Source organism: Nipponia nippon, unplaced genomic scaffold (assembly GCF_047370975.1).
Source record: "Nipponia nippon isolate SJK-2023a ecotype South Korea unplaced genomic scaffold, ASM4737097v1 scaffold_1, whole genome shotgun sequence".
Lineage (NCBI taxonomy): Eukaryota > Metazoa > Chordata > Aves > Pelecaniformes > Threskiornithidae > Nipponia > Nipponia nippon.
Window position 1 is genome coordinate 88,462,513 of NW_028262290.1, and position 24,145 is coordinate 88,486,657.

General features: G+C 38.3%; 2 long non-coding RNA genes across 3 annotated transcripts in view; one reads left to right on the forward strand and one right to left on the reverse strand.

The window, feature by feature from the left end:
• The window catches only part of LOC148057455 (uncharacterized), a 142,705-nt gene extending 140,741 nt beyond the window's left edge, over positions 1-1,964 (reverse strand). For both annotated transcript variants that reach the window (XR_015699829.1, XR_015699835.1), the window contains exons 1-2: positions 1,593-1,964; positions 247-349 (exon numbers count right to left, since the gene is read on the reverse strand). This is a non-coding gene — a long non-coding RNA (uncharacterized LOC148057455). The remainder of the gene's footprint in view (positions 1-246; positions 350-1,592) is intronic.
• Positions 160-19,271, forward strand: LOC148057456 (uncharacterized). The gene is made up of 3 exons (XR_015699836.1): positions 160-212; positions 16,699-16,858; positions 19,022-19,271. It is a non-coding gene; the product is annotated as an uncharacterized LOC148057456 (long non-coding RNA).
• Positions 19,272-24,145: the final 4,874 nt, after the last annotated feature.

The window sequence follows — 24,145 nt, forward strand, 5'->3', positions numbered from 1 at the left end:
ATAAGTGCTTCTTAGCAACAACAAAAACATCAGTGTGTTATCAACATTATTCTCATGCTAAATCCAAAACACAGCACTATACCAGCTACTAGGGAGGAAAACTAACTCTATCCCAGCTAGAACCAGGACAAATAAAAATACAGGAACTGGGTATCTGGAGCAGCAGTGCACCCTTCATCATGCTGCAAGACACAGTTTAGAGGGCAACAGTGGTAAGTGCAGAGAAGAAATAAAAGATTCACTTACGATTGACCGGCATTTCTTTGGCAAGGGACAGATGACCAAGAAACACCTTGCAACTTTTGATGACTCAAAATTGTCAGAGTGATGAAAGAGATGTCAGTCAGACCTAAAAAATATGGAAATTTTGTAGAGTGTTTTAGCATATTCTGTGAGTTGCAGGGAACAAATGGATATTCAAAGCGACTGAAGTTTTGTCAGAGCTGTACTTGCTACCCTGATTCTGAGTTCCTGAGTAGTTGGCACAAATTCTTAGGAAAATATATTGGAGATATTTACTTTGGCAGAAAATCATATCTATTTGTTCTGCTTCAAGAAGCTAAGAAACAGATTATGAAATGGTTCAGAGCGCGCCATTAACGGGGGTTGGAGCTATGCATCCAGAGATGTAGACTAGAACAGAGTTTGTACCCATACGTTCCAGTACCCCAAGGGTGTATGAAAAAAACACTTTAAAAACTAACCTGTCTATACACTGTTATTTAAGAATGTGTATTTCTTTGCAGTCATCCTGTCCTAAAATAAATGCTATTTTGCATTACTGTGCACAGAATAAAAATGCAGGTACTACACAGTACTCAAGACTGTTAATATTAAACATAGTGGTTTGAAAGAAAACTGCAGCCTTAAACCATGATTGTATGGAACAGGAAGATGAGTTAGCTTGAGTTCTCAGCAGGTTATTTCCAAACCGTGAAATACTTCTGTCCTAAGAACAAAGAATACTAATTGATCTCCATCACCTTCTTTAGTGGTCAGTTTGCCCAGAAGTGTATTTTATTGGTGCAATATTTTGTCAGTAGTATGAAATAATCTGTAAATGTGGCTATGTTGTTATTTATGTTTGTAATTAATAGTCAGGCGTAACTGTGGAGGTTTGTGTTTGATTGGAAAGTCTGACTGCATCTTGTGATGCTTTATTCAGAAAAATGCTTTACTTAGAAAAAAATCCTGCCTCCACCTTGTGAGAGCTTTACAAAAGTCACTTTTGGTTACGTAGTGCTTGTATGTCAGAAAGCCTAATATTGGTTTTTACTGTCTTATTTTTTTGTGGTGTCTTCCCCCCACCTCTTTATTGTTGTTCTTGTTGCTAACAAGGTTTAAGTTGGCTATATCTAGCAATATCTTGAGCTAGGAGTAGGCCACATTCTTTACCAGGAAAGTATATAAAAGTAGTTCTCTAAGTATATGTTGTAAAAATTATGGATGACAATGAAAATGTTATGACATTTTGGAGGCATACATTCTTTCTTACTGAGCATTTTACATGAAGAGAAATATTTGTATCGTGATAACTCTAACCATTACTTGCCCAGCCAAAAACAAGTATGCATAAAGCTAATGCTACTTACCATCAGACACCACATCTTCAGCATAGCTTTTATTATACAGTAACTTGATCCAGCTGGTTTTCAAATTCACAGGAGATTAAAAATTTCCTATTTATATTCAGGAGGCTAAGGAGGGGACAGGCTGAGAAAGAAGATCTGTACCTAATGTCATCATCCATTCAAGAAGACTGCTGGCCTGTAGTGCTGAGCTGATCCTTAGGTACTGGTTCAAAGAAAATGTCTTTCTTAAACAGACAGTAGAAAACAGTAGCTAGTAAATACCTCTGTGAAGCCATGTACCTGAGACGACTTTTCAATCTATGAATTGAATAGAGAACAGAAAACAGATGTAAATCTGTACCGGGCAGCTGCGTTAGCGGCAGCAGCAGCAGCGGGGGCTGCACAGGCGGCCCGCTGTGAGGAGCGGCCGGGGCTGCCCCGCGCCGGACCCAGCCGGTTCCAGCCGGCTCCAGCGGCCCCAGCGCAGGGCCCAGCTGAGCCCCTCAGCCACGGGCGGGCGCCTCGGGGAAAGCCTGGGTGAGGAAGGGCGAAACGCTGCCCGGCAGCCGGGGCTGAGGGCAGCAGGGTGAGAAACAGCCCTGCGAGCCCCGAGGGGGGAGCGGGAGGAGGGGAGGAGGGGCTCCAGGCGCCCCGGCAGAGATTCCCCTGCGGCCCCGGGAGGGACCCCGCTGGGGCAGGTGTTTCCCTGCAGCCCCTGGGCAGGCCCCGGGCTGGGGCAGGGGAAAGTGTGGGGAGGAAGGAGCGGCAGGGAGGAGCTGCTACGGGCTGACCGCAGCCCCCCGTTCCCCTGCGCTGCTTAGAGAAGAGGAGGCAGAGGAGTCGGGGATGAAGGAATGAAGTTGAGCCTGGGAAAAGGGGGAATGGGGGGAAGGTGATTTAGGTTTTGTCTTTGTCTTTCACCACCCAACTCAATTTTAATTGGCAATAAATTAATGTTTCCCCAAGCCAGATCTGTTTTGTAAGTGATGGTAACTGATAAGTGATCTCCCTGTCTTTATCTCTACCCATGACCTTTTCATCTTATTTTCTGCCCCTTTCCTTTGAGGAGGGGGAGTGAGAGAGCAGCTGGTTGGGTGTCTGGCAGCCAGCCAAGGCCAACCCACCACAGAAACTAAATCAGAGTAACCAAATGGAAATCAAATGACAATGTTTCCTTAAACTCTGTATCAGGTTCAAAATCTAGTGTGTAAAATCTAGCCAATAGCATGTTTTCTATTAAAAGAGGCTTTTTTGTTCTGCAAAACTCAGGAGTAACTCCTCTCTAACATTAAGCACCATTTCAGATTAGATTCACAAACGCTCAGCGTCAGTTTTGCAGGTAGAGGTAAATATAACCAGGTAATCCAGTATGACTCATAAACGTCAGACTTGCCACCATTTGATGGAAATCTTCAAATTCTGCAGTGGTAATCACAATATGCCAGGTGTGAGAGAGGAAACTGTTAACCTAAACCTTTCTTTCAAAAAGCATAACAAAGCAGGAGCCTGACATGCTGTGCTGGAAGTACATTAAACCCTTTATTGCAGGTTTAAAGAAAATTTTTGAGCAGAATTATAGTTACTTTTATCTATTGTACAAGCATTAACAATTGTATTTCTACTGTGCATTGGGCTGTACTAGTAGGAGCAGTGCAAAAGTGTTTTTTATCTCAGTAGTTTCTTACATTACCTCATGTAATTTCTGTGGTCTGGTTTGTTCTGCTGATTCAAAGCAGCATCAGGCACCCAGGTTTTACACAGGTCCAACAGAAGGTCCTAAGAGAAGGCTCAGTATTGTTAACAGCTGCAGTGAAGCCCACACAGCAGTTCATTAATTTTAGTTGAGGTATAGTCTGGGGTTTCACAGGCATGTTTTGTTAGTTCAGTGAACTGGGGTAAATATCTTAAATATCCTGGTGGGTCTTGGTGTTCTCTTAAGGTTTGCGCATATTTCTTAGGTACTCTGATAGACTGAAGCCAATGCAAACAGTCATACTTTTAGGGACAACCCCTTACTTTCTAAAAAATCCCTCTGATTAAGTCCAGTAAAAGCATCTCATTACAAATGGTGTATCTGGTGAAGGTGGTCCTGGTGTGGTGTAATTCTGTTTTGCAGGTTAAAGTGCCACTTATGTGAGTACTTTCAAAAGGTGATTGCTAGATCACTAATAGGTAGTGATTTCTCCTGGAGAGCTCTCAATTTGCTGTCACGTTCTCTGAAGTGAATTTTTACGTGGCCCTCATGTTATCTACTACTAGTGACTTTGTATCCTATTAGCTCTTTTAATATGCTTGCAGCTTTTTTTTCCTGACATTCCTTGTGCAGGTGATACACTGAGGAGCAGCCTTTGAAAACTCTAGTGAGGAGCAGTGAAGTGAAAGAATTTACCTGCAGTTACTTACTGCAGTCCAATTGGCAAGTATCTTGAGAAAGTGTCTAATACACTGCATGAACTTAGAGCTAAGACTGTCCAAGTAACGCTATCCTGGAGTATCGATGCTGTACTATTTCAAAACTACTGTTCTATTACTTTTCTTCTGGGCTAACATGCATTTTGACCGATGTTTCTCTTTTCTACTATACTTATTGAGGAAACTATTTTCACTGGTCATCAGTAAATTTATTAGTCAGTTTATTAAACTGCCTCATATTCCACATGTCAAGCATCATAGTTAACAGCAGTGTTTATACTCCTGGCATGATTTTCTGCTGATAGCTTGCTTTTACAATGCCTTGGCAGGTTTTTTATGTCTTCAGGAACAGCTGGATATCCCTTTTTTTATCTCATTTGCTGTAAAATGTTCTTTCACGGCACCAACTGTCATTAATTTATCATATCCCCCCCCACAATTTAAAGATTCTAAGGATTTCAGACTCACTATTAGTTTCAGGTAGAAATTTAGATTTGTCATTGTCCCTACACTTAACATGGTGTTTCCTCTGTCTGTCAGAATAGTTGGCCCTTCTACTTTTCCCATCTCACTCATTAAGGTAGTAATGCGTGAGTAGGACTTGTTTATTCACACTACAGCACCAATTTCTGTATAAATAGTTCTTCTGGGCTTATATCTGTTGGTTAGTGCTCTGTTTATTACTTACATAGCCAAAATTAAAACTGTGTTGTTAAACTCACCCTTTAAAGCATTTTTGAGGTTCTGGCACTGTAAGTATTTTTCTCTGGTAGAGGAGGGAGGGAGGAGAAGGTACAGTGCATGTCTCCAGACTTGTGAATCATTGCTTTTAGTATGCCTCTCTAATGGTTCTAAAATTTGGGGGGTAGATGGATATTGTTGTTGTTTTACCCTTAATTAAATAATTAAATAGTTCTCTGGTAGTATTTCCCTTTGTGTCTTTCAGATGTGATCTATTTAAATTCCTGTCCTGTAAAAGCAGTTTCTTAATATTGGCAGTAACTGATTACCCTTCATCATTTGCCTCAGTGGGTTTCAGGTTTCTCTCAGCATTTTTTTTCTTTTCTCTTTTTGTGAACAGCTTATTCCTCAGAAAAAAATATACCTCAAATGCCTTGAACAGCAAAACTATACTTTTTCCTTCTGCTTAAATAAGCTTGGCACTTACATCCTAATCTTTTGTCACTGTGTATATTAGAAAACGGGTGGCTTTGTAGGCTGCAGGTCATTTATCTAGCTCAGGTCCTGCAAAGTTTCAGCCCCATTAGCTGCTTCTGCCTATTCAAGGTTTCTCAGATTTGCACATTGATTTCAAAGTGCATGAAGTCATCTTTCTTTTTTTTTAAATTCTGACTCCATAGTTTGAGTTCACTTAAGCTGCTAAAAGAACTGAGTATCTTGTTATTAATGATTCTAAAACACATTCTCAGCAGCTTGACTGCAAGAGCAAGAATTCTTGAGTCACTTCTTTTTATCTTGGAAAAAAAAGGAGACCATAATAAAACAGTGGAAAAAGCTGCAGTTGGTGCTGTAGAGTTTTACAGGCAAAACAGCATACCTATATAAGACACATGATGTATTTAATATTTTGCTTATCAGTTTGGACCAACTCTTCAACTGACATTGATTACCATTACACTGCTGAAGTCCATTTACAATGCCAACTAACATCAGCTGCAGGTCTAGCCCCTTGATAAGGTAGTATAGTTTATTTTTCTGGCTAAAAAAGACCCTTTTAAAGGCTATTTTTGACTAAACAATTTTATATGATCAGATCTTCTGAAACTAATGGCTCTAATTTGGTTATTTCTTTATTACCAAGTATAAACAAAGACATTTGTATTTAAAGTTTACATTAGTTTGGACTATAAAAACAAGATTAACAGAGCATCCTCGCAAAACTTAATTTGGATTAAGTATTTTGCTCAATCAGAAGAAATTCTGAAAGCTAGCTACAAAGTTTTTTTGCTGCAGGATGTATTAATTAGAATATTCACAACTTCTTAATCAGTTGGATATTACTTTGCGTATTCCAGTGTAGCACAGAATAATTTTAAAGTTTTATTTATTATTTTCTTAATTCAATCAAATAATGAAACACTAAAATGCACATAAGGAAATATCCAGTATACAGGGGTTTTTTTACTGTTAAAAACCCCACATAGGTATGATCTGCTCTAAGAGTTGCAGTCATGTACAAAGGAAACCAAGTTAGAATTTTAGGGTGAGAACTTGTTTACAGTCAATTCCCTCTCATTCCATCTGTATTCACAATGAAGGGATACTGATATCTTTTCCAGGATGAGGCGTTCCAGGGCAAATCCTCTCTGAAATCCTTTACTGTTTTAGAGGGATGACTCAGTCCTACTTTAACTACAATGCAAGGACTACATGGCTATGCATTCTAGCAAGGTTCTGGGGGAGAGGTTTGGTCCTTGAGGCATGTCAATAGAACCTGTAGACTGAAACTGAACACAAGTAAGTATCATTATAACAGTTTTTTGTTTTTTTTTTTTAATTAGGTCACTATTTCATGTCACTGCTTTTGTTATTTTATTTCAAATTTCATATTTCTCTATTGAATTCTTCTGTAAATAGAACCATATATAATTCCAAACCCTTTGAATTTCAGCTATACTTGAATCTAACCACTAGATACAAACCCATTTCTTTCTTCTTTTTTCTCAGTTCCTATATTCCTTTGTGCTCTCTTATCAAAAGAATGCCTCTAGTTTGGATGTGGCCAAAGTCTAATAAGAATCAGACACAGGAGAAATCCAGGATGGCAACCTGCGATTAGCCTATGTACTTAGTAGTGCCTGACTGCAAGTTGTCTTTCTGGACGTCTTTACTAACATGAGAAGTTCTTCAGAGTGTTCAGTTTAGCTTTTGATTATTCAATGTGTCAGATGTTCTTCCTCCCCAGAAATAGCCTGTTATCCCGTTCACTTTCTCACAGCACACTAAAAAACCCCTCAGGTAGAGCCTCAAACTAGTTTTCTGAACAGCACCGAGTTCTAATATAGTTCTTACCTGGCCAGCACTCTGTTTTCAGCCAGTCATCGTTCAACTGGCAAGCTCCTTAATTTTATTTCTAAGCATCCGGGAGTAGCTAACTGAGGGACTCCTCTCCTGGCTCCTTCCATGTTTGTCCCTAACTAAAGATCTGATTCTGCATGCTGAATAGTTCCTCATACTTTGCAGTGTCTGTTAATTATCTTTTGATTGACTCCCAGCTCTGCTAGTCACTCTCTCCATTCACTCTTTCAGAACTTCACTTCAGCTCATATCAAACTCTTCTTCATTAACGACTGTCACTGTCTCACTGCAGATAGCTTCTCAAAGCTCTTGACTTCTCAGACTAGATCATGTGTACATGTCTCAAATGAATTTCATTCCCATTTGAGATCTTGCCAAGAGGATACAGTACATTTCTGTGAGTTAATGTGGCCACGAGCCATTATTTCAAATGCAAACAGTCATTTGCTTTACTGTAGCCTTTAATTAGTATGCAATTAACCTGGATCTGTCATCACTACATAGCTATTATTATTAATTATTCTGTGCTAGCCAGGGCAGCTGGGTTTCTCTTATGTTTCCTCGAATAGCACTAACAGTAGATTTCCAAGCACTTCAAAAAGCCAGACTGTGCCCTGATTGTTAATGTTCTCTGACCTTTGGGGAAGCCTAATTAGAATAGTTAGAGAATTTCAAATGGAAAGAAAAGGGTAGCAATTTATAACTAAGCGTAAACATTTGGCTCCAGAAAGAGTTCAAAGGAAGTTAGAGACTTCCTTGGCAATTTACCATGCACTTAACCAAAATGTTCCATACATTGAAGATAAACCTGTTAGAATATAATATGTAATAAAGAAAATGGGAATCACAACCGTGAAAAGGCATCCTAACAGCAGATTCTGTATTGTACCAAAGATCACCTGCTCTTTACCCCTTTTCACATTAAGTACTTTGGTGTCAGAGGCAAAGTATTCAGAAGCAAGAGCAAACCAAAAACGCTTTAGTTCCCTCTAGAATCCATATCTTCTCTGGGGGAAGGAGGAGTTAGGAAAGTTGTTGTTTTGGCTCCATATTTAAATGATCTCAGTAAGATCTAAGCAGGATATAACTACACAGAATACCAATCTGTGTCTTGATCCAGATGTAGACCTTTGGTCTGACATGATCATTATGGAAAGTACAAACACTATCTCTACTTCCCTAGATATGTTTAATGGGAAATAATGACTCATTGCCTGTTCAGAATAATGTCCTTACACAGTATGTAATTACACAATAGGAAAATAGCAGAAGTATAGAGATGAGAGTGGGAGGGGGGAAAAAGGTTCTCATGCTGTCCCTATCATTCTCATCCATAAGGAAGGATCTGCAACTCAGACATTTGGTTTTGAGTTTAAAAGCTTCTTGTCAGAAAAAGCAGGTTGACACTGTGAGAATATGGCGACACTGTGAACGCAGCAGTGTGGAGCGATACCTTGACTTAGCTTTAGCTGTTAGCTCCTGAGCTGAAAGCATTACAGCCATATTAGGCTCCCGCTCTACCCACACTTGCTAGTCCTCACAGGCAGGCGCAATTAACCCAGCCTTAACCTCATTCCTTAGAGTCCTGCCTCCACACTGCACCACACTGTGGGTTTGTGCCCTCTCTCCAGTAGCCAGCTCATCTATCCCTGACACAGCATCACCTGAGTGAGGAGACATGCTTAGCTGCCATTAGTTACTGTTTCCTGCACACCATTCATTTTTTCGCTCATTGGTCATGTCAGTTAACAGTCTGCAGAGGTCCCTTCATTAGTAATGTTTCTTCTCCTTTGTGTAGTCTCCAGCATAGGGCTAAGAAGAATGAAAGAAGAAAATCAGTGTGAGTTCAGCAATATAGCAGTGGGTCCGCTCCGCACACTTCGAAGCATATATTCATCCAAGCTCTTCTCCCAGATAAGAGCCTAAGTGAGAAAAGCAGGTTTTCCAAGTGAACTAGGACTGGACTGGTTTTAAATCAAACATCCCAGTGCATCAATGTATAATGATACTCAAGTTTTAATGAAACAAAAACCATGAGAAGCAGTGACTAAGCTTCAGACCAGCTATTAACACCACAGCAACATTGATGCTATGCAGATGGGATACGTATCTAACCTCTTAATTACATCTAGAAGCAATTGTTTAGACATTCAGTTGTTTTATTAAAAAATTGCAGGCACTATATTAGCTTATTGTATTATAATTTCTAGTTTGAAGATGTAGAATTTTTATTAATAAATAGCAGGAAATGGAGCAAGAGCCAGACAATACACTAGGAAAATACTCTGTACTGTAGATTGGTGTTCCTGGAAAGCAGTGTCAATTCATGCTTCTCTCTTTGTTGGCCGAGGAGATGGGTAGCTTAAGATGAGCCTCTCTACTTCACACAGTGCTGTGAGCATGTGTTTCATTTCACCATTTTTATCAACATAAAGACACAGGAAAGGGAGAAAAATAATAACAAACAGTTTATGTAGTGCCATCTTAAACTATCAGAACTGTGTGCTAAGTAAATGCAAGTTAAAGGCCCAAGATATTGTCATTTGCAAGCTCAGAAAACCAGGTATTTTGTATGGAAGAAATGTGTGAAAACCTGACACATTATGATAACCCGTACGTATCCTGGTCTCTTTTTTGTTCACGTTGTTGTACTGGCCTATTTTCTAAGGAATTATTACTGCTTTTCAAATAAGTTCATGAGGTGTGTTTGAAAAAAAAACACAAACCTTGTTGACACATTTTTTTTTCCTTTTTTTCTGGATAGCTGTATGCTATGAGAAACTTTTTTTGTTATTTTTTTCTAAGCCACTTCTTTTAATTTGTCTTAATATTTAAACAAAGCTTGCATTCAAAACATGGAAAAAGAATGAGGAAGGGGTTCAAGAATGTGCTTTTAAAGAGTTAGTCTTAGCATGAATATGCTGTAGAAAAAATACTTAAAGGTTTCAACAAAAGTGTATTTTTTTACTCCTGGAAATACCTTTCACCTGGAATCTGTACAACTTTTTCCAATTATATTCCAAGGTCATGTTCAGCCTTCAAGATCTGATTTCACATTTTTATGGACATATTTCTGATACCAAATCCCTGAAGAGAAGAACTGACATTTCACGTCAGTGTTGAAATTAGAGGATGGTATGTTGTTTTGCTTTTGTGGTTTCTGATAAACCTAGCAACAAAGCATTTAACTCCATCTAAATCTCTAGAGTGTTGTAGACTCCTCAGAGACAGAACCATAACCCAGGAGATACACTTTTTTGCAGGAAAAGAGAATATAAACCAAACAAAACCCCATAATTCAGCTTTGACAGCTTAATACCACGTTGTATGATCTTAGGAAGAAGCATTGCAAATCTGTTTACCTGCTAAGTCACTGTTTTTTCTTCTCTGAAAGGGGATTTCCTTCCTGATTTGTCTAATTACCTAATGATCATTAATGACTGATTGGTCAGAAATCAGATCATTCTCCTCTCATAAAAAATTCTGAAAAGAGTGTGGGAAAGGAGACATCCAGAAAAAAGTGCACTCTCGCTCATTTGCTTGTTCTGGAGCATAAAATGTGCTCTTACCTATAAAGGCGGCCACAGGTTCACCTTCAAAAAGCCCAATATGGCAAGAGGCTTGAGCTCTCTTGGGATGTATTTCTTGTTTTGATTTTACCAGCTCTCCCCTTAGCTGTTCTTAGCAGTGTAGTTCCATGCAAAATTTCCTATCAAGTCCATAAAGCAGCAATGTTTTTACCTTAAATTTGACCCATCTTCAACCCATTCCATCCCTGTCCTTTTTAGAGCATGGATTCCAGACACAGGAATCACTTTCTAAGCTCTTTTCTTCCTTCACAGCATCTTTTTGACAAACAGAGATGGAAGGGAATGGTAGGTGACTCTCATTGAGTCAGTCCACATCATTAGAAAGGAAGTTTCTGTGCCCTCCTGCCCCATAGCTGTGCTGCCGCTCCTTGGAAAAGGATTCACGTTTGTAGAATTTCTGTCTCTGAAGAAAGTTGATTGTACTTACTTATTTGTTGAAGAGGTGCTTTATTTTTAGATGTGTAGTCAGAATATTAGCTAACAACATCTGTCTACACAGGCATAGTGTAGCTGGTATAAATCTAGAATAACTGTACATGCTTAGTCATTCATTGCTGTATTTCTCATTTGTTCATAATTGTAATGAAGCTTCATCTCTAACCACAACATGGAAAAGATCAAATTCTCAGCCTGATATATATTGAGATAGATAGATAGATAGATAGATAAATAGATAGATAGATAGATAGATAGATATAAACATTCAGAGGTTGGAAAAATATCCTTTGAAGCCTAACCCAGGTACAACTCCATCACCCACATTGGACGTAAAATTTAAAGTCATCTACAAAAACTCTAATTTGAAGATACTATTAGGCAATGATTTATGAGCCATAGAATCAATAGTGTCATAAAAGTTATATAAAAAAAAAGGGAAAACAAAATTATATTTTCTAATTCTGGTTTAGGCTTTAATAAAGTAGTTTATATATGTCTATTTCCCTCGCTGGCTATTATAGTTCTAGTTCAGCTCTTTATGATTTAGCTATGTGAGGATAATGCACTTTTCTTGATTCAAGCCACTCTAATATTAGCAATACAGTTGGCAATACTCTTCCATAAATAAGTATATAGTCCCTTCCTCACATATTTTAGAAAAACATCCATGAAAATTGTAGCAAGATTCTGATGTTCTGTTAATTGGAGCCAGAAATGCCATAAAAATTTATTTAAAATATATTTGACTGACAAGTACTATACTCCAAATGACTGCTGATATTTTTGACAGACACACCTAATTACTGTTAATTAGTTCAGAATTAATTATAAAATGACATGTTTATATTGATTAGTATGCATCAAAGTCTAAATGGTCATTCTGAGGGCTTAATTTATAGTTCCACAAAAAAGAAAATACACACAGCCAAATCTGGTCTTGAAAAAGAAAAATCCATGAACAGAAGTAGTTCTGCATCTAACGATACACTCCACGTTGCTTGTTGAGATAGGGCAGTATTTGCAACATACTAGAAACAAGCAGTAGTTGTAGTTCTTTTGCTCTAAGACTGAGCAGTTTTATTTGGTCTAGTTGAATTAGCCTTCATAATTAAGATTTCCATATTTTCTTTGGGAAACGAGTAGCATATGATTCTTTTGAAAAAAATCTGTTTATCTTGGTAGAATTTTTTTCCTTCTTTTTTTTAAAAAACAATGCAAAGCTTTCCTTTAGACTAGTGCAAAGCTTTCAGTGGGGATAAAATAATTGAATATCTGAATGTGTGTACCTGCATGTACTCAGATAAATTAAAAAGATGTATGAGGCAGTATATTCAGCTATATTGGACAACTAGAATACATGCGGAAAAAAAAATCCCTTTATCCTCCTATGTTCTTTTGCTCGTATTTGCACAAGAGGTCATGCCAAGGATTGAGTTAAAACCCAGGATGCTTCCTGTCTTCATGTCCTATTTCATGGTACAGGACTGTGTGATACACCCACTGTGCTGTAAGAATTCTTCAAGCTTCAGTTGCCTTTGAGTATTACTGGCCTTGCAGCAGACAGTTGAGGAAAAAGCTTGTAACCAGCATATCTGCCCATGGCTGCATACAAAGGATCGAATAAATGTTCATCAATTACAAGTAACTGTGTATTTGATTTTGCATTTTAACCTCTCGAAGCATATTCTGGTGCTCACCTCAAGCCTCTAAATGAACAGAGACTAATATTCATGCAACACATTCTTGAACCCTGTTCAGTCTACCCAGAAGGCTGGTTTTGGCCTGCGTTCAAAAAACATTAGAAATGCATCCTTTGACTTAGTGGCATATTATGAAAATGCAGAACAGAATGCCATTTGACGTATCACAGTGACATGCAATTTCTTTCAAAAGGTTAGAAAGCCTGACTGAGTACCCTTTTGCTGACAGTTGGGAATTTGACCAATTTTAAACAAAATGGTATTTTTCCTATGGGGTTGGGTTTTTTTGATCTGCTTGCTACAAATTTAAACCTTCTCACAGAATGAAATAGTTTAAAAGAAAAAACTACTAGAAAGAAATCCATTCCCTGCAAGTGTTTTGGCTAAAGGCAGGGATTCTTGGACAAAATTCTCTACCTTTTTTATTCAGAAGAGCAAATTCAATGTTCTAACATAATAATGAGTCTACACTGGGAGGAAGGCACTGCTTATTAGCAAAAGCACGTTATACAGGGTGATCACACAGTTATGTAGCTTTACAGAAGCTTTGTTCAACCTTCATCTAATGAGTGTCTCCAGCCTTAAAATATAATGTTGTCTGGAGTGCTCTATAGAGTCCTATCAGTTGCATTGCAGCCACACTATACAGCTGTATTTGATCTGGGTTTTCTTATAACCAGAAGAATTATAGAAGAGTACCATGCTGACTTGCTTTTCAACTAGGCGCATCTGGCTGTTACTAATTAAAGAAAAATATCTCGCTTCCTAAGCAGATACGATACATTACAAACAAAAACAAAACCAAAAGTAAACCACCTTTTCTAATTTTTGTGTATGTTTTATGAACAATTTTTCCAGCTACAAGCAGTTTATGCGGTTGAATGAATAGAGCCTAATCGTCATTGATACTTAACACCTTACTTTGGCATGAGTTAATGCCCAAGTTCATCATGTATCAAAACCATGCTATTCACACAGCAAAGGGGGAGGCAATAGATCTTCACCTTACCTCTTCATGAGATGCTCAGAAAGCACAGTATAGCTATATCCTGGGATTAGGGTTTTTTTAACTAGATTTAACTGCATTTGAAATAATTAGTACAGAATGAGGCAAACTAGCCTTTGATAGAGAGGATGAAAAGAAAAATAAAGTTTTACAGCATATGTATGACATTGTGCCATATTTTTTTACACCAGTTTTGTTTCTGAGGTTTCATTTGAGATGCAAGGCTGAGCCTGGACCTTTAATTCAATGCCTACTAGTACAGCCCATATTTAGGCATTTACCAGCTTGAATTAATTCAAGTAAAAATACGTTCTTTCTGCATTTCAGCCACTGCAGTGCCAGCCAGAAAGTGAAAGTGATAGGAAAATGACTTCAAACAAAAATCAAGTTGACTAGCCTATTTTCATGGAACATGGTAGCTTTTTACGTTTCTGCATTACCAGTCAAATTCAATTTCATTTCTGAATCATTTTCTAAAATGTAAGGTCATATTATAGAACAGCGTAAAGTTTGTAGCATCTTCCAAAAAAAGCCATAATCAAGCATGTAAGATTAACTTCTCCTCAGAGTACTTTTATTTTGCAAACTGTTTATTCCTATACATGCTTTTATTTTTTGTGTGTATATTTCGCTCTCCTGCTGTAAACATTGCCCCACAGTTGGATACACAAAATTAAATCATTTAATGGATTTGTGGTTCAGTTGATTGAGGTCCCTGGGTCTCTCTGCACTCCTGGCAGCCATCTTATTTAGTCTGTTACTGTCATTCACTGTCATTTCCACTTGGCTGGCGCCTGCGACAGGTCAGATTACTGGATGTGCTCAAAATATGATATGAAAGAGAGGACTGTGCTTCCGATACTGATGGGTAGTGCCCTGCTTGCTAGAGCTATCTGAGGAGATCTTGGTAAATGCAGTTTCCTCAGGCTGTTTGGGAAATCAGTGGAAGACATGATGGTAAATAGAGGGGCCATCTGTCTGCATTTACTAATAAGGCTATGCTTTCAGAAATCTGTTTTCACTGCATGGGTATTGTTAAAGCCAGGAGCTGGTTTACTGACACAGGATTATTTTAATATAATTAGCATTTTTAAACCTAAACCAAGTTGTGCACCTCTTCATCTGTCTGTTACACATTCACTTTTCTTCCGTTCTGTTCATCTAAACAATTTTAGGGTTTGGGGTGTTAGATTTAATTGTGCAGCCCTTCTCTACTTCCCCTCCCAGAACTGCCCCATTTTCTCACACAACAGCTACATTATTTAAAGAAGATGCCAGGTTTTGTTTTTTTTTCATAACAGCTTAATGAAGTAGCTCAAAATATTTAATATAGATGCTATTAAAGAACTTGACAGCTTGTAGAAGATGTTGGAACGTTTCAGGGCTTGCAGCTCTCTGATTCAGAAACACATACCGCAGCAAATTCAGCAGCTGCAGTCAATGTATTCCTGTGACTCTAAATGTATTTATATAAAGAAAATAAAAATATGTTGGTATGCTAATAATAAGAGCAGAAAAAATCTAGTTCTGGGTGAAACTAGAATTGTAGAAAAAATGGTGACATCTCAAGGGATCAGTACTGATCAGCTTTTTTTCTTCAGTAGAACTTCAGAAAAAAATGATAATAAAATAGAACATGTATTTCTGTAAAAAAGATCTCTGAGCCTCTATGGGACTAGCTCTTGCATCCAAAGTCTGAAGCCAAACTTATTGGCAATGCAGCGTAAAATGTGAATTGGGATGAAGCTGGCCAATCTGTTTTTGCTGTCAGAGTAAAGATAATAAATATCCTAGCTTGTTAATATTGTAAGGGGACTAATGTAGATGACATAGAACAGACAATGGTGAAAGTCATGACATGTGTAGTAGGAGGTCTTCCACAAGTGGACAAACCTGACTCCTACAAGTTCTATGTTTTCCAGTCCTAGCAGTTTTTGTTGTAATCCAGAACAACTGCTTAGTATGTCATAAGAAAGAAAGTATTTTATTATCGTCACTTTTGTAAGGAGGATCATGTCTGTATACCCCTTCCTTTTTTACAAACCTAATGGGGATACTTCTGATCATAAAGGTTACAACTTGTGCTGTTTTCCTGTCAAAAAGGCATGTGGTTAAAAATAAATTGGCCTTTCTTTTACATCCACATATGGTTATAGTGCTAATATGATTTCTAAACCCGTTTTTATTCTCTCCTTGCAAAATTATAATGTATAAGATATCGAAATGTCATTCCGTCAAGTAGCTAAATTTCTCCTGCTAAAAGAATTGTTTGGGAAAGTCTGAAATGCACTGCAGAAGACATGCAGAGACTCATTTTCCATTATAAACAGCAAATTATTTCTGAGAGATGTTTCAGGGAAACTTTAGGTTATTTGATTTCAGCACTTAAAGTGTTGCAAAAAATGGGTAGCTTGTGGCACTCAAGCCTAACTGAAGTCTAGCAAAAGGCGTCTTCTCTGATGCACTTTTTGCTATCTGATGGTTTGGGCTCAGAAAAGTAATGAAAGAGCCATGAAACAAAAAGAATTTGATGTGGCTGATAACTAACAAGAAAAAATGAGAATAATATATGAATGCTAAAATAGTTGTGAAGAAAACAATTTTGAAGGCATTTGTAAAGACTAATTTGAAAAGGATATTCATAAAAGTGGTATTTTTTTTTTACTTGTTATGACCCAATATAAAGGAACACTTTTCTATTCAGCAAGCTTCTAAATATTTCTTATACATGATGTTTTTCCTCTTGTGCCCATTACTCTACATGTCTTTTTCTTGTCACAGAAGCCAAGAGCTTCTTTTCTCCATTCAGATCATGTCTTTCCTAGCCTCACAGGCTCATCCTGGGCTCTGGAGAGTATTAATGTCCTAGCTGATGCTTCTGCCTTAGAGAAGAGGTGCCAATGAATATCTCTGTGACTCTATTAATATACACCTTCTTTCAGCCGTGACCTGGGAGCGTGAAGAGAATTTAAAGGAGCTGAATTGTTTCCGTTGACACGCTTCTTCCACATCCCACTGACCTCCCCTTGCCCATAGAGTCAGCATTCAGAACAGGCGACACACAGACCCTGATGGAGAACCTGTGGTATGCAGTTCTCTCAGGTATGTACTGGAGACCTTGACCTGTCATGTAATTTTACCTCAAAAGGCCCACTACAGCCTCTTTGCTCCTCTTAAAAATAGAGGGCTAAGAGAAAGGGAGTATGCTATCTTTACATGGCATCTTCACCCCTCACAGACCTTTCTACATCTAGCAGGAGAAGCACGATAGCATTTGGGAAGATTTTGGAGGAAGGCAGGAGGGGAAGAGATTCTTCACAGACTGAAACAGAGATCATTCTTTTAGGTATCAGATAGGAATTAACGAATTTTTCAAGGCAAATAGATTTGGGTAGATGCTGTTATGGTTAGTGTCATGTCATCTGACTACGTGAAGCTTTTCACCTGCATTTCATGCAATATAACATGATGAGTTGCAGCAGAAATTCAAATGACAATCATATTTGCTCCTTTCTGGTATGGTACATCATAGAAGTCTGAAACAATGTGTTAGCACATTACTAAACAGCAAATTGATACTTGCAAGAAGACAGTAATGTCATTATTAGTAATCTCTTTGCTAAGGCAGAAAATTCACTTTCCATTTCTCTACCTTGTATTAAAGATGAAACAGAATTGTATTTTTACAATTATTGTACTGAGAGAAAATTAATAAGAGCCTTCTTTGCTGAAAAATTCAAGCCTTATGTTTTTTCTCCTTCAAATCTTGCCAGAATATTTTACCAATGACTTCAAAGGGGGTAAAAAAAGTTATTATAATTAGACAATTTATGCTACATGAATGCTCAGAACTTAAAAAAAAGATCTAAGTTATTTATTCAGTTACTTCCTGTCTAACAGAAGCAAGCCTTTACTATACTGCATAATTTATAACTTAGTAGGAAAACACACGTTATAGGCTTGCTAAGATTGTGATTTCCTCCTGCAAATGAAAGTTTAAATTAAGAATCCCACTGCAAGCCTCACTCTGCCCTTCTATGTACATGCCTTCTAGGCCCTCATCCAAAAAGGCACTTGTTTAAATTAAAATAAGAATACTCTTTTTTTCTGGAGTTCATGTCCCTGCTTAAGTGCTTTGAAAGATCATGTCCTACAGAAGGGTTTAGTAATCTTAGGATTGGCACTGCGAGTTCTAGGAGGCCTTAAAATCATCCAGTTCACTTGACAAAAACCTGCCAGATTCCACTGGAAATTTTACTTGGTGAAAGGCAGATTTCCATTCAATGGAATGCCATCATCAGCAACGCCCCCGTGCAAGTCACTGCATTAGATACATAGTAAGAAAAAGTGTTTACTCTGTCCCCCTTAATGACAGTTGGAAGATGGAGTGCTGGTAGGGAAAGGAACTCTGCACCTGCCTGCATTAGGAAATAAAACAGATCCCAGCACTGGAACTGGGCTGTGTGCATTGGGAAGCTGCTACAGCTGTGCCTGGGAGTGCTGCAGCCTGACTGGCTAGCACTCTTCCAAACTGGCACCGCTCTGGAGTCGGCATGGCTGAGTGACTGTCCTTACCAGACCCTTTGTATCTAGCTAACTGTTTTCCATGCTGAGATAGCTAATGGCCTGTGTGCCTAGTGTTTTGTGCCAATTGTCCTTAATGGTAAGGAATGGTCCCAGGCACATTTAATTTACTTGTATGGATGTAGCTTCCAATTCTCATATATGCCATGGCTGGATTTACTTTAATGTTAAAAAGCAGAAATTCTTTCCCTAAAGTTATTTCCTCATTCAGAGAAAGCCACTTGTAAGTTTCTAGGACTGAGCAAGTATTGTTACATCTGCTAAATATATATGACACAGAAAAGTATAAACAGACCAGAAAAACAGTTCAGTTGCTAACCAACCACATTTGACGTGGAGTGTTCTTTAGTTTTGTTTATGTATTTGCTATTCTCTACCATTTCTCGTAAATTTTCTGCAGACTGTAAAAAGAAAGAACTGTAGAATTTAGAACATCTTATATTTTTCTTACTGATCCACAAATGCAATCGAAGAACACCACTGTAATAGCCTATGCTACCTCAAGTCTTTGGTTAATTTGTATATTTGCTGGTGGGAGATAAATGATACTAAGCTTTCTGCTTTCTGACTACGCAGAGATCAGTACACATTGACAGAGTTTACATGCATTTGAAGCATCATAAGTAGGCAGAGATGAGTGTAGCTTAAGTAAAAGTCATATTGTATCATTTTTTTTCCCAGACAGATTACGAAGAAATGGATGGATGGGAAAAATTTGTCAACATCTCTACCCATCATCCTCCAAGTTCCCTTTAATTATAAGAAGCTGTGGTGACAAGGCACAGAGCTTGCACGGTGCTGTAGTAGTGATGTCTCCAGCCTCTTTTTGGACAGCACACCTAAATCTTTCTGACAATCTTAAGCGTTTGATTTCCCCCTCTTTCTCTGTCACAGTTTAGTATTCAGTTGCCTTCCCCATCTTCCAGGCTTATAACCTTACTGCAATCTTAGGTTTTTTCTTTCCTTTTGCTTCAAAATAGCCAGTATCTTCCCTTTCTTGTACCATTTCCACTTTGAAAACTTTAATAAACATATAATGCCCTTTAATTTCATCAAGAGCAAGTTGTCAGATGAGAAAACAACCATTTTTTGCGGTTCTTCTACCCAATTTTTCTTTGGTTATATAAGTAGTACTCGCAGTTCTTTGAGACTGTTAAACATGCCAGACAATAATATTTGCTTGAGTTTTTAATACCCAATTAAATTTTACTTTCTGACAATATTTCATGGAATCTCTAGTTCATTTCTGTTAATGTAGCAGCTGGCAGAAAGGTAACAAATCCTATAGCCTTTTGTTCTGTCACTCTAGTAAATTTTCTTTTTATATCTAGGAAAAATAATTTCCTTAGTTCTGCTCTTGTACGTTTGTCTTAGTAGACAATATCTTGTATAGAAACAGCTGCAAAATTGTTCTTGGCCAGTGATACTTATGAATGTATGTTCATTACTTTGGAAAAGAAAATTAAAAGTGTTTGTAGTACAATGGTCAGTACAAAAGTTCAGTTTAGATAGCAAGATGTTTATGGTTTATTTCAAACATGGAATATGTTTGCAAAATTATCATTTAGATGAATCGTCAAATAGATCTTCCTGATGCTGCACCTCAGAATTCCTTGAAGTAGAACAGGAGCCCTTTGACAAGTCGACTAATACGCATGCTATGTCTGTTACCTTACCACGTGCCAGCAGAAACATTTCATGGAAATGCTGGCAATGTGTCATTCTTTCAATATATTCATATGAAAATGGAGTTAAAAAGATACCAACATTCTATTAGCTTCTTTTTATTGTTACTTTAAATCCTGGAGCTACAAAAATTTATGCAACTGAACATCTTTATATTTCCAAAAATACCTCCTGCATTCAATGAACCTAGTCATTTTTGAAGAGCTTAATATGTGGCTTGCGTAGCAAATCACACAGTCCAGATTCTCGGCTGAAACGTAGTAGATGAAGCTGCTCATAATCTGTCCCACTTGCTATCCCAAATTTTAAGCTTTGCAAAGTAGATTGGGCCATCAGAAATCCTTCCCCATTTCCTCATGCAGCAGAGGCATTATCAGTGGTGCTGCTAATGATTCACAGTATCAGCTCCATCCTATGACTAATAGCATAGAAAATAAAAGTTCATCTGTCATCCATTCATTGATCTATTTTCCCCTGTGAGCTGATGCTTAGTTTTATCCTAGTAAAACTGGAAATTGTGAACAATGGCACCAAAACATTGGACCTAATATAATTCTGTAAAAATCCATCTAATTCATAGCAGCTCAAAACAGCGGTTCAAACCAGTGGTTCAAAAAGGAAGACTCTCATCAGTCTAGAATTTTCATTTATTTTCTTAGGTTTACCAGGGGTACAATTAAAAAAAAAAAACCAAAAACTCAAACAAAAAAGAAATATTTCTTTTTCCATATATTTATTACATGTCAGGAATCTTATTCCTTTTTTTTTTAAAAAAAAACAAGGACTAAAACAGAAACAGGAAAAAAGAGAATCCTAGCGTAAAGTTCCATGGGACAGTTGCATTGCACAACTTTTCCAGTATTCAAGCATTTGCCCCAAGTAAGGGGATAAAATGAGTTGCCTTGTACAAGCTTCTGATCCTCCTCTGTAACAGTTTGTTCTACTTGCAGCCATCAGTACCTTCAATTACTGCAATACTACATTTTGCAATAAGATTATTAATAAAAATATTAAATCAGCCTCTAGAATGATCCTTAAAGAATTTTACCAATAATGTTCTTCAGTTGATATTTCTCTTTCTGTACATTGTGTTTTGCCAAATCATTATTTGTAAATCTTGTATTAAACACCACGTTTTCCACCTTACATAATTTACATATGGCACCATAACAAGTACTTCACTGAAATATATTAGACCTGCTTTATTTTCCGTTGAAAACTTGTTCTTACTGAAATCGGAGTAATGCAGAAGGTTTCAATTGTGGAATACCCATGTGGCATTTTATCCTATTTTCTTTTACTTTCTGATCATTATTCATTCCATCAGAATGTATTCCACAGTCTTGTATTATATTTATAAGCTGTGATTATATTTATAAGCTTACACTCACCTATTTTTTTTCCTTCTGACCCTGGGTGGATGCCACGTGCCCACCAAAGCTGCTCTGTCACTCCCCCTCCTCCTCTGGACAGGGGAGAGAAAATACAATGAAAAGCTCATGGCTCGAGATAAGGACAGGGAGAGATCACTCACCAATTACTGTCGTGGGCGAAATAGACTCAACTTGGGGATATTAGTTTAATTTATTACCAATCAAATCGGAGTAAGGTACTGAGAAAATAAAAACTAAATCTTAAAACACCTTCTCCCCATCCCTCCCTTCTTCCCAGGCTTAACTTTGCTGCCGATGTTCTCTACCTCCTCCCCCCAGGTGGCGCAGGGGGACGGGGAATGGGGGTTGCGGTCCGTTCATCACACGTTGTCTCTGCTGCTCCTTCCTCCTCAGGGACAGGACTCCTCACATGCTTCCCCTGCTCCAGCATGGGGTCCTTCCCACACGAGACAGTCCTCCATGAACTTCTCCATTGTGAGTCCTTCCCCCGGGTTACACTTCTTCATGAACTGCTCCGGTGTGTTTCTCTTCCACAGGGTGCAATCCTTCAGGAGCAGACTGCTCCAGTGTGGGTCCCCCACGGGGTCAGAAGTCCTGCCAACAAAACTGCTCCAGTGCGGGCTTCCCACGGGGCCACAGCTTCCTTCGGGCATCCGCCTGCTTGGTGTGGGGTCCTCCATGGGTTGCAGGTGGATTTCTGCTCCACCGTTAACCTCCATGGGCTGCAGGGGGACAGCCTGCCTCACCATGGTCTTCACCATGGGCTGCAGGGGAATCTCTGCTCCAGTGCCTGGAGCACCTCCTCCCCCTACTTCTCCACTGACCTTGGTGTCTCCAGAGTTGTTCCTCTCACATTTTCTCACTCCTCTCTCTGGCTGCAATTGTGTAGGGTTTTTTTTTCCCCTTCTTAAATATGTTATCGCAGAGGTGCTACCACCATCACTGATTGACTTGGCCTTGGCCAGCGGCAGGCATCTTGGAGCCAGCTGGCATTGGCTCTGTCAGACACAGAGGAGGCTTCTAGCAGCTTCTCACAGAAGCCACCCCTGTAGTGCCCCTGCTACCAAAACCTTGCCACGCAAACCCAATACACCTTCTTTTTAAGTATCTGTAAAGTATCTGTAGATATTTTTCCAGTAATTTGCCAAGACTAACCTGGGGAGCAAAACAAGGCACCATAACCATGAACACCTTTCTTATACTTTGGCATGTCTGAATTCAAATACATTTTCTATCAGTGAAGACTTCACTTTCAGCTAGGGATGTTTTTATACTCGGAAGCAAGGATGGGAGACAAATCCAAGGTCTAGTAAGTATATATATGACATATATATGTCTGCCATCATAAAACTAGTATCCAGAAAGCCACATAAACACAGAAAAAAATTAATGATGGCACATTTTCATATTCACAGTACAATGTGTTTCATGCTTTCTTGAGCTCACTTTTTGGAGCTTTATCATTTGTTTTTCAAACTAGCCCGATGTTCCTTTCTTTCTCCACTACTCTTTTTTTTTTTTTTTTGAGCAGCTGAGGAGTATTTAAATTTTCATAGTAATTTCTGAAAGACAAAATCCCAAACATCACCTCTCATGTAACTTAATTTGGAACAATGAATTGACCTACCTCACAAAAATAGAGATGACATCTTCTCTAAGGAGCTCAACAAGCATCAGTTCTTAGCCCTCTCAGCTAACTAGTTTCAACTCTCAAGTAGATAAGCAAAGTTTTTTAAATGTTACTATTACTATTATGTACCTGACAGGATAAATCAGAAGTCTTTGAATACCAAGTGTATAGACACTAGTTTTATTCTACCGATACTCAAATACACACTGAAATCTTTAATGAGTGCTTCCACTCTGACAAAAATCTCAGTTTATTCCTACAGTTCAAAGAGAATAGCTAGCAAGGATTGGAGAAAGAACTCATTTAAACTCATCTAAGAAGCAGCAAGTAATATATTAGGAAATTTAAAGGAAATCTGAGAAAGTGGGGATTGAGGTGGGAAACAACATATTTTAGAATACCTGGAGACAACCATGAAAGCTGGCACTCTAACTTCCCAACAAAGATGTTTCTCAGACAGACTTTCATAATACGAACATGACACACTGAGTTTAATGTGTCCTGGAAAACTAATATGTCTCACAGATTCATAATATAATAAAGGGCTAGCCTATTGAATCATGTGTTATTTATTGTTCTCTGAGAAAGGAGCAGGAATATTTTGTATTGCCTCTGTAATGTATTTTTCCAATAACCCTATAATGTTCTACGATGAGAATTTTTAACTTTGAAGTTGCTCTAATTTTACATTCGTATCAAACCTTTAGCAGAAGCTTGCCTTGCTTCTAGAACCTCCTCCAACCATAGGTGAAGGGATGTCACTTGTGGATCAGAGTTCCTGTTCACCTGATGCCACTTGTCCTATTATTATAGGACATTGTCCTATTATTATAGGACATTATGCTAATGGCTGAGTAAGCCATGCTGCTCGCCTAAGGAGTAAAGAGAAGTAAAAGGAATGGAAGCATTCACTCCTCTCATTCACTGCTTCCCTTTCCTCCTTTGCCAAAAAATCCATGGACGGAGGGGACAAGTGTGAGTGACTAGACTGCTCCTGCCCATTTATGTGGCCACTGATGTATAATAGGAGACCCTCACAAAGAAGTGAAGATATGACTTTGGATTTGTAAATTTCTTTGGTATACTTTCAAAATC